The sequence below is a fragment of the Leuciscus leuciscus genome (genome assembly GCF_965113295.1).
Source record: "Leuciscus leuciscus genome assembly, contig: SUPER_2_unloc_3, whole genome shotgun sequence".
NCBI lineage: Eukaryota > Metazoa > Chordata > Actinopteri > Cypriniformes > Leuciscidae > Leuciscus > Leuciscus leuciscus.
In genome coordinates this window covers 23440-30542 of record NW_028118561.1, presented here as the reverse complement: position 1 = coordinate 30542, position 7103 = coordinate 23440, and the positions used below count along the sequence as shown (strand labels likewise).

Here is a 7103-nt window from a genome sequence, read left to right as displayed (position 1 = left end):
AGAAACACGACAATGTATAAAATGCTCCATTACCTTGTAGCTTACGTTATGGCCCCGTAAAAACAGTTTTTGTAAAAGTAGGCTAACGATTGCGTCATAACCACGCGACACTCTGTCGCACAGTAGAGAGATTACCGTATTGACGGGAGGAGAAGCTCGCGGGCAATCGGGGGGACGTGGAGGCAAAATGACAAAATAATTAATCAGAATACCTAGCAAAAGTTTCTCCTGCTCCTAGCTCATGCACTGTAAAAAATTATTTCCATGATTTGTTAACACAACATATTTTCTTTTGTCAAATCAACTTAGATGCACTAATGTTGTTCAGATAACAAAACATTTTAAGTTAAGGTTTATTAAACTAATGGCTTGGTGGCAATTCACTGATATAAAATAAAAACATTAGTTGATTCAACTAATAGAGAGTTCACTAGACTTCTGAGTCTTAGTTTTCCCTGCGCATGCGCCGGACGCCCGGGAGACGAGTACGACACAGACGACACTTGATTGACTTGAACGAGAGGGCGCGATTTTCTCCTCAGCTTGACAAGCTATAGCTTCTTCAGAAGCAGACGGTTTATGGTAAGTAATTTTAAAATTCAGTGTCTTAATAGACTGGTTTTCTCTAAGGGCAATGTAATTTATTTGCTAGGAAGCGAGAATTCAGAAGAAGGTTTAAATCTGTAATAATTTTGCCTCAGAAATTCCAGAAGTTCCCATTGAGGTTATTTTATATAGTGTTTCTTATCTTTACAGTTTAGTAAGGCTGTTAGTGAAGCGTTTCAACCTTAAAATAATCCCGATAAATAACAATATTTTAGTTATTTTTCATTTTTGTCTTGATTGAACACGAATGCGTATTGCCCGTTTTAAAATATGCATTCAGGTTAACGTTACATTTAAGAGAAGGAAACGGCAATAAGTAGGCTAATAGAGATTGAACTGTTAACGTTATACTTATGATTCTTAAGCAATAAGTGTTCAAATGAATCTTTTTATGTGATATTTCAGACGTGTTGAGCTTTTGAACATGTTTGCCAAGTTACACGACGTAACTTTGTAACACAGCTGAACGGGAAGGCGCCATATTCTTCTAGGCTGTTTATGGTAGGCTAAGTATTAATCTCAACTGGTTTTGTCTAATATTAATTTAATGTATTTCCTAGGCGGCAAAAACTCCGAAAATGGTTTAAATTTATTATAATTCTGCATCAGAAATGTCGTCCTCTTTTTCGTTGACCCGTTTCCATTGAGTCCATTTAATATACATAACGTTAACGTTAGTGGTTTAATGTTAACGTAGTAGCTTTCACACATGAGCCTTTTATACGTTTTTTACATTTTAGAGATTATGTGTGAACGGATCCTAAACATGTTAAAGATGTGAGGAGCAGATGGCCTGCTTTATTTACCCAGAGACAGGTTAGCATTCTTTACTAAAACATGGGTTAACTGTTACTTTTGTAATACAGCATTGCCTTGCATTATAAACCATCTTTTTTAAACTACCTATTCTAAAACTTAAAACACTTTATTTATTTATTTATTTTAATCTTTAGAACCCATTTCTCAATACTTGGGTTACTTTGTCAAAACTCTTCACACAGTAAGCACAACAGTGGTCTATGTGGGTTAAACTGTGGATAATTTATCACTGCTTTGGCACAAAATAAATTCAATGAATATATCTTTCAATTAATCTTTGCATGATTTCTTGTCTCTTACAGACAACCATTACCAAACCTGCAGGCCAATCTGCACGTTTACATAGGCTACTCTTTTGAAAACTGAAAAGGTGACCTCAGTATTGAGAAAATGTGTCCTAGCAATTGTTAATAAAAAAAATAAAAAAAAATGTAATATTCTAATTGTGGGTCTGTCATTTTACTAGATTGCTGCAAAATTTGGACGCATTGTGTCCACCGACATTAAGGCAACCTTTTTCCATGGGCTTGATGAGTAACGAGTAACGGATTTTTGCGGTTGTACCAAGCCAAAGACATTGGAGAACTCAAGACCCTGATTCAGTCTCTTAAGGATGATGTGAGTATATGTTAATTTATTTTTAGAAAAATGGTTCCAGTGTCATATGCCTGATTAATTAAAATTTCCATGCAACAGCATAGGCGTGTTTCCACTATCAGGCCAAAATCGAGCATGCTAGTGCGTGCCAGGGCCAGTCGTGCTTACACTGTCACTTCCAGGGCTTGATCAGGCCTCAAATGGACTTCCTCGGGGCAAATGGCCAGAGCTTTTTGGAGGTTTTTTATTATATAAAATAAATGTATCATGTTATTTTATCAGGCAACCAGCTAACTTCAACATTTAAGACAATTTTAGCAATTTTCAGTTCTCAAAACTCACTTTAAAGGGTTAGATCACCCAAAAATGAAAATTCTGTCAGTAATTACTCACCCTCATGTTGTTCCAACCGCGCAAGACCTTCGTTCATCTTCGGAACACAAATTAATATATTTTTGATGAAATCTGAGAGCTGATCACTCCTCCGTATAGGCTGCTAGGCTAGGTGGCCCAAACTTTGTTGGCCCAGAAAAGTTATTAAAGAGATCTTTAATATAGTCCAAGTGACTACAGTGGCTCAATCTTAAGTATATCAAGCGACGAGAATACTTTTTGTGTGCAAAAACAAACAAAAATAACGACTTTATTCCATTATTCATTTCCTTCTCTCTGGGCCTCGTAGTGTTTTTGCGCTGCGTGTCTGTGTTATACGTCATCACGCGTCACACACATGACCAGCGTTGGCCAATAGTGAGCCTACGTGGTGACGTGTAACACAGACGCGCTACGCAAAAACACTACGCGAACCAACTAGAGGTCCAGAGAGAAGGAAATGAATAGTGAATAAAGTAGTTATTTTTGTTTGTTTTTGCGCACAAAAAGTATTCTCGTCGCTTGATATACTTAAGATTGAGCCACTGTAGTCACTTGGACTATATTAACGATCTCTTTAATAACTTTTCTGGGCCAGCAAGTTTGGGCCATCTAGCAGCCTACGGAGGAGTCAGACAGAGCTCAGATTTCATCAAAAATATATTAATTTGTGTTCCGAAGATGAACGAAGGTCTTACGCGGTTGGAACAACATGAGGGTGAGTAATTACTGACAGAATTTTCATTTTTGGGTGAACTATCCCTTTAAGACACCAGCGAGTGTTGCGATTCGATGGAGATTCTGATCACTGTGAAGCAGATATATATTTATATGTGATGCTAAAGGCTACTTATGCTAACCATAGCGATAATAAATACACGTTTTATGTCTCTTTTTTCCCTTTCCCTTTTTTTCCCATTTGTTGATGCTCTTTTATATGAAATGATAAATACCAGTTTGATTCAGAATGATTGATAAGCACTCCTGACACAAAGTAATAAGTTAATGTCACTGTAACATTTTTATTGTAAAACATTGGTCAAATATTGATACTAGAATCTCAAGTCTTAAGTAATGGTGGGGTTGTCTGATGTTGTTCTATGGAGCCATGTTAAGGGTGGGTTTGAGGGAATCACTGCAGAGCTACTGGCCTGAAAGCGGAAAGCCTTAGTGCTCGAGGTCCGAGGCTATTGGCCCTCTCCCGGCACGCTGTTTGCCCTGGCTCGCACTGGCATGACAGTGGAAAAGTGGCTTATGACTACTAGTTTTTATTTAAAACAATGTTTTTCATTGCAGAGCTTAAACCAATCTAGAAGAGCACTTGTCCTTTTTGGGTTTCCTTACTTCCTTAAAGAGGAACCCTCCAAGTTCATCAAAATTTGTGAGGTATGTAAATATCATGTTTGTTGTAATACAATAAAGTCAGGGCTCAATGCTAAGGATTTTTTTCTACTGGCTTAGGCTATCACAGATACACATATCATAGTATTGATGCTTAAACAATATATTGTTCAGACCAAGAAAAGTCTATTTTTGTGTTTTAAAATATTTTATCAACACATTGCACTTTTTTGGACTGCAAAGCTAAAAGTTTTTCAGTAAAATAATTTATGTCACATTATTAGTGTCATATTTGTTTTTTTGTTTGTGTTTTTCTTATGGGGATGGGGTTTGGCCAATGACTTTTCTTTTTTTCAGGGGAGGGAGTCTACCCCATGTAGAATGTAAAGTTCTTTGGAGTAACTGAAATAATTTTAAGCTATTTTAAACCGACGTGGCCAAGACCTAGCATTATTGGTTTAAAATAATTAAAACATTAAAGAACATTTGCCATTAATTGTACTATAGATTAGGGCTGAACGATACATCGAATTTTCATCGTCATTGCGATATGAACTCGCGCAATGAACACATTGCAACAGACAGCCTGACACGATGAATAATGCCTGGTTCAGATTACAAGATTTTTGTGTCTGTTACGATAGTCACGGTGTCAGATTACACGATTTTGACTCTTGACTCGTGTCATGGACAAGAAACGTCAGACTACACGTTGCTTTCCGGCCAGTCATCGCGTGCCGTCACACGCGCACACACACACACACACACTCACTGTCCCTCGCTCAATCACTCACTTGCGCTCTCGCGCTGAGTCGCGCACACACACACGCTCACTCGCGTGCGCACACACACACACACTCACTGTCCCTCGCTCACTCACTCACACACACACACACACTCACCCGCGCACACACACACTTGCACGCACACACTCGCACGCACACACTCGCTCACTGGCGCACACACACACTCACTGTTGCTCGCACTCTCACTCACTCGCGCACACTCACTCTCGTTTAAATACTCAACCCGTCGTAGAGGGCCGTTAAAAAATTAAACATGCTAGTCTTTCTGTTGTGATGTCGTGAAGCATCGCAGATGCAACATAGGTTGTCGCCCACTATGACACTATACGAGATGAAACGATCGAATCTTGCGTCCCGACGCCCGTTGTCGTTTATGAATCCCCACAACACCCTACGTCAAACGGATCGTGCCAAAATCGTGTAATCTGAACCAGGCAGGTAATAAACGTTTGAGAATCACGCAAATAACCTATTTGAGAATCACGCAAAGAACCTATTAAAGTACTAAGACATGGGAACAGTATAGCTAACATTCACATTTGAATATTTATCGCAAGTCGTATCGTCATTGCAATATTAAACAAAGTTATCGCACATCGCAGCTTTTCCTCATATCGTGCAGCCCTACTATAGATTCTATGGACTATGCAGGCTCGCCTCTGTTTAAAACTCATTCATTGTTAACCTACAAATGCTTTGCACTTTTATGATTCATAGTAATTTCCCTTTTCTCTTATTAGCCAACTGATGAGGAAGAGGTGGTGAAGGGGATGAATGTTGGACTCTTGGTGGTCACAGAGAAGAACACTGCAAAACTTCTCCCAAAGGAAATAATTGATGTGGCTGTGGTGTTAGAGGAGGAGATTGTGCTTGATGGCTTAAAGGACGTGTCAAATGCCTTTGCTGTACTAATGGGGCTTCTTTATGCTCTGGATATCACTTACCCCAAAGAGGTCAAATATACATTTGAAGTACTCCAAAAAGTGCTCATGAAAATTGGTGGCGAGGCATGTTCGCGGAATAAGGAACAAACTGTTCAGTGTTTAGTGGAAGAGGATTTTACTCTCCCCTACTCACACGCACTGACATTCTGACTTGGTGTTTTTATTCATCAACTTTGAAGACAAAATCTCTGAAACAAATATAACTCTTTGCTAGCTCTAATGAAAAGGAGAAAATCATTTTGTTCAAAGATATGCAACTTCAATGTAAGTGTTTATTTTTTATATATGCTGCATCTTTCTCACCTTTTTTACCCCTGACCTGTTTTCATGCCTGATAATTGAAGTAATCCATGTGAGTCCAGTGGATTGAGCTCAAGTTTATGAAGTGAGTGCTTTTTTTGCACAAAAAAAACGTGAATGTGCGTTGAAGATTGATAGATTAATATTTGGGTAAATATTTTTATTTTTGCACTAAGCACTCACATCGCTTCATAAACTTAAGGGTTAAACCACTGGAGTCACATGGATAACTTCTATGATGTCTTTATTACATTTCTGGGGCTTTAAAGTGGTAGTTGCATAGGCTGTCAATGAATGGACAAAAAGCTCTCAGATTTCATTAAAAATATCTTAATTTGTGTTCCAAAGACGAATTAATGTCTTACAGGTTTGGAATGACATGAGGGTGAGTAATGACAAATTTCATTTTTGGGTGAACTTACCCTTTAAATGCTGTTTGAGAAATGCTTTTTAATATTTGTTGAGATTTGTTATGAATAGTGGCCTGATATTTTGTGGTTTGCTTGTCAACAGTTTTCTTATTTCATTCACTTTATGAGGTTGTACATACTCGCATACTCCATACTTGTATTGTTTTATTGAACAGACAAAATATTGTTTTGAGCAAATGATTTTCATGTGTAATGTTCATTAAATGGGTTTTTTGTTTTTAATTCTATTGCACTTAATTCAAGCTGATGTTAATGTCATCACACTGACATTTGTTTATTCTCACACATGCTTGACATTTATAGCAGCAGCTTGTATCCTGTTGCTTTAATGTATTTTTTTCAAACAGCAGTTAATTCTCTCATAGGCCTACTAATTTATACTAAGATATACTTGTCAGACAATTCAATTAATTAATATTTTTGTGAATGTTATAATAAATGTTAAAGTTATGGTTTATTTGTGCTCTGTTATTCCAGAATTTGTTTTAACAAAAAAGCTTTTGTCATGTTAAGTTGTGTTGAAGTTGACTTAACTCATAATTTTAAGGCAACCGTGTAAACTTCTTAGTTAATTGTTACAACAAACTATATGTAGTTAAGATTACGCTGAGTTAACTCAAAATGAAGTTGACTTAACTCATAATTTTAAGGCAACCGTGTAAACTTCTTAGTTAATTGTTACAACAAACTATATGTAGTTAAGATTACGTTGAGTTAACTTAAAATAGTTTGTTCATATAATATTGAATTAAGTTGAGTGAATTTAAATTTGTAAGTTAACTTAATCCCTTTGATTGCTTGAATAAGTTGATACAATATTTAATCCTAAATTATGACAACAAAATCACTTGTTGTAAAAACTCACATTTTTAGGTTCAATGAACTCA

The 7103-nt window shown here is 37.0% G+C and overlaps 1 long non-coding RNA gene across 6 annotated transcripts; it reads left to right on the top strand.

Moving 5' to 3' along the window:
• Positions 1-248: 248 nt before the first annotated feature.
• On the top strand, positions 249-6824 carry LOC309493558. 6 transcript variants are annotated; one of them, XR_014203981.1, is made up of 6 exons: positions 249-582; positions 1012-1107; positions 1728-1795; positions 1892-2043; positions 3691-3780; positions 5282-6824. It is a non-coding gene; the product is annotated as an uncharacterized lncRNA (long non-coding RNA). The 6 variants fall into 6 exon arrangements; XR_014203982.1 differs by lacking the exon at positions 1728-1795 and adding an exon at positions 1347-1422; XR_014203985.1 differs by adding an exon at positions 1347-1422 and having other exon boundaries at positions 249-1107.
• Positions 6825-7103: the final 279 nt, after the last annotated feature.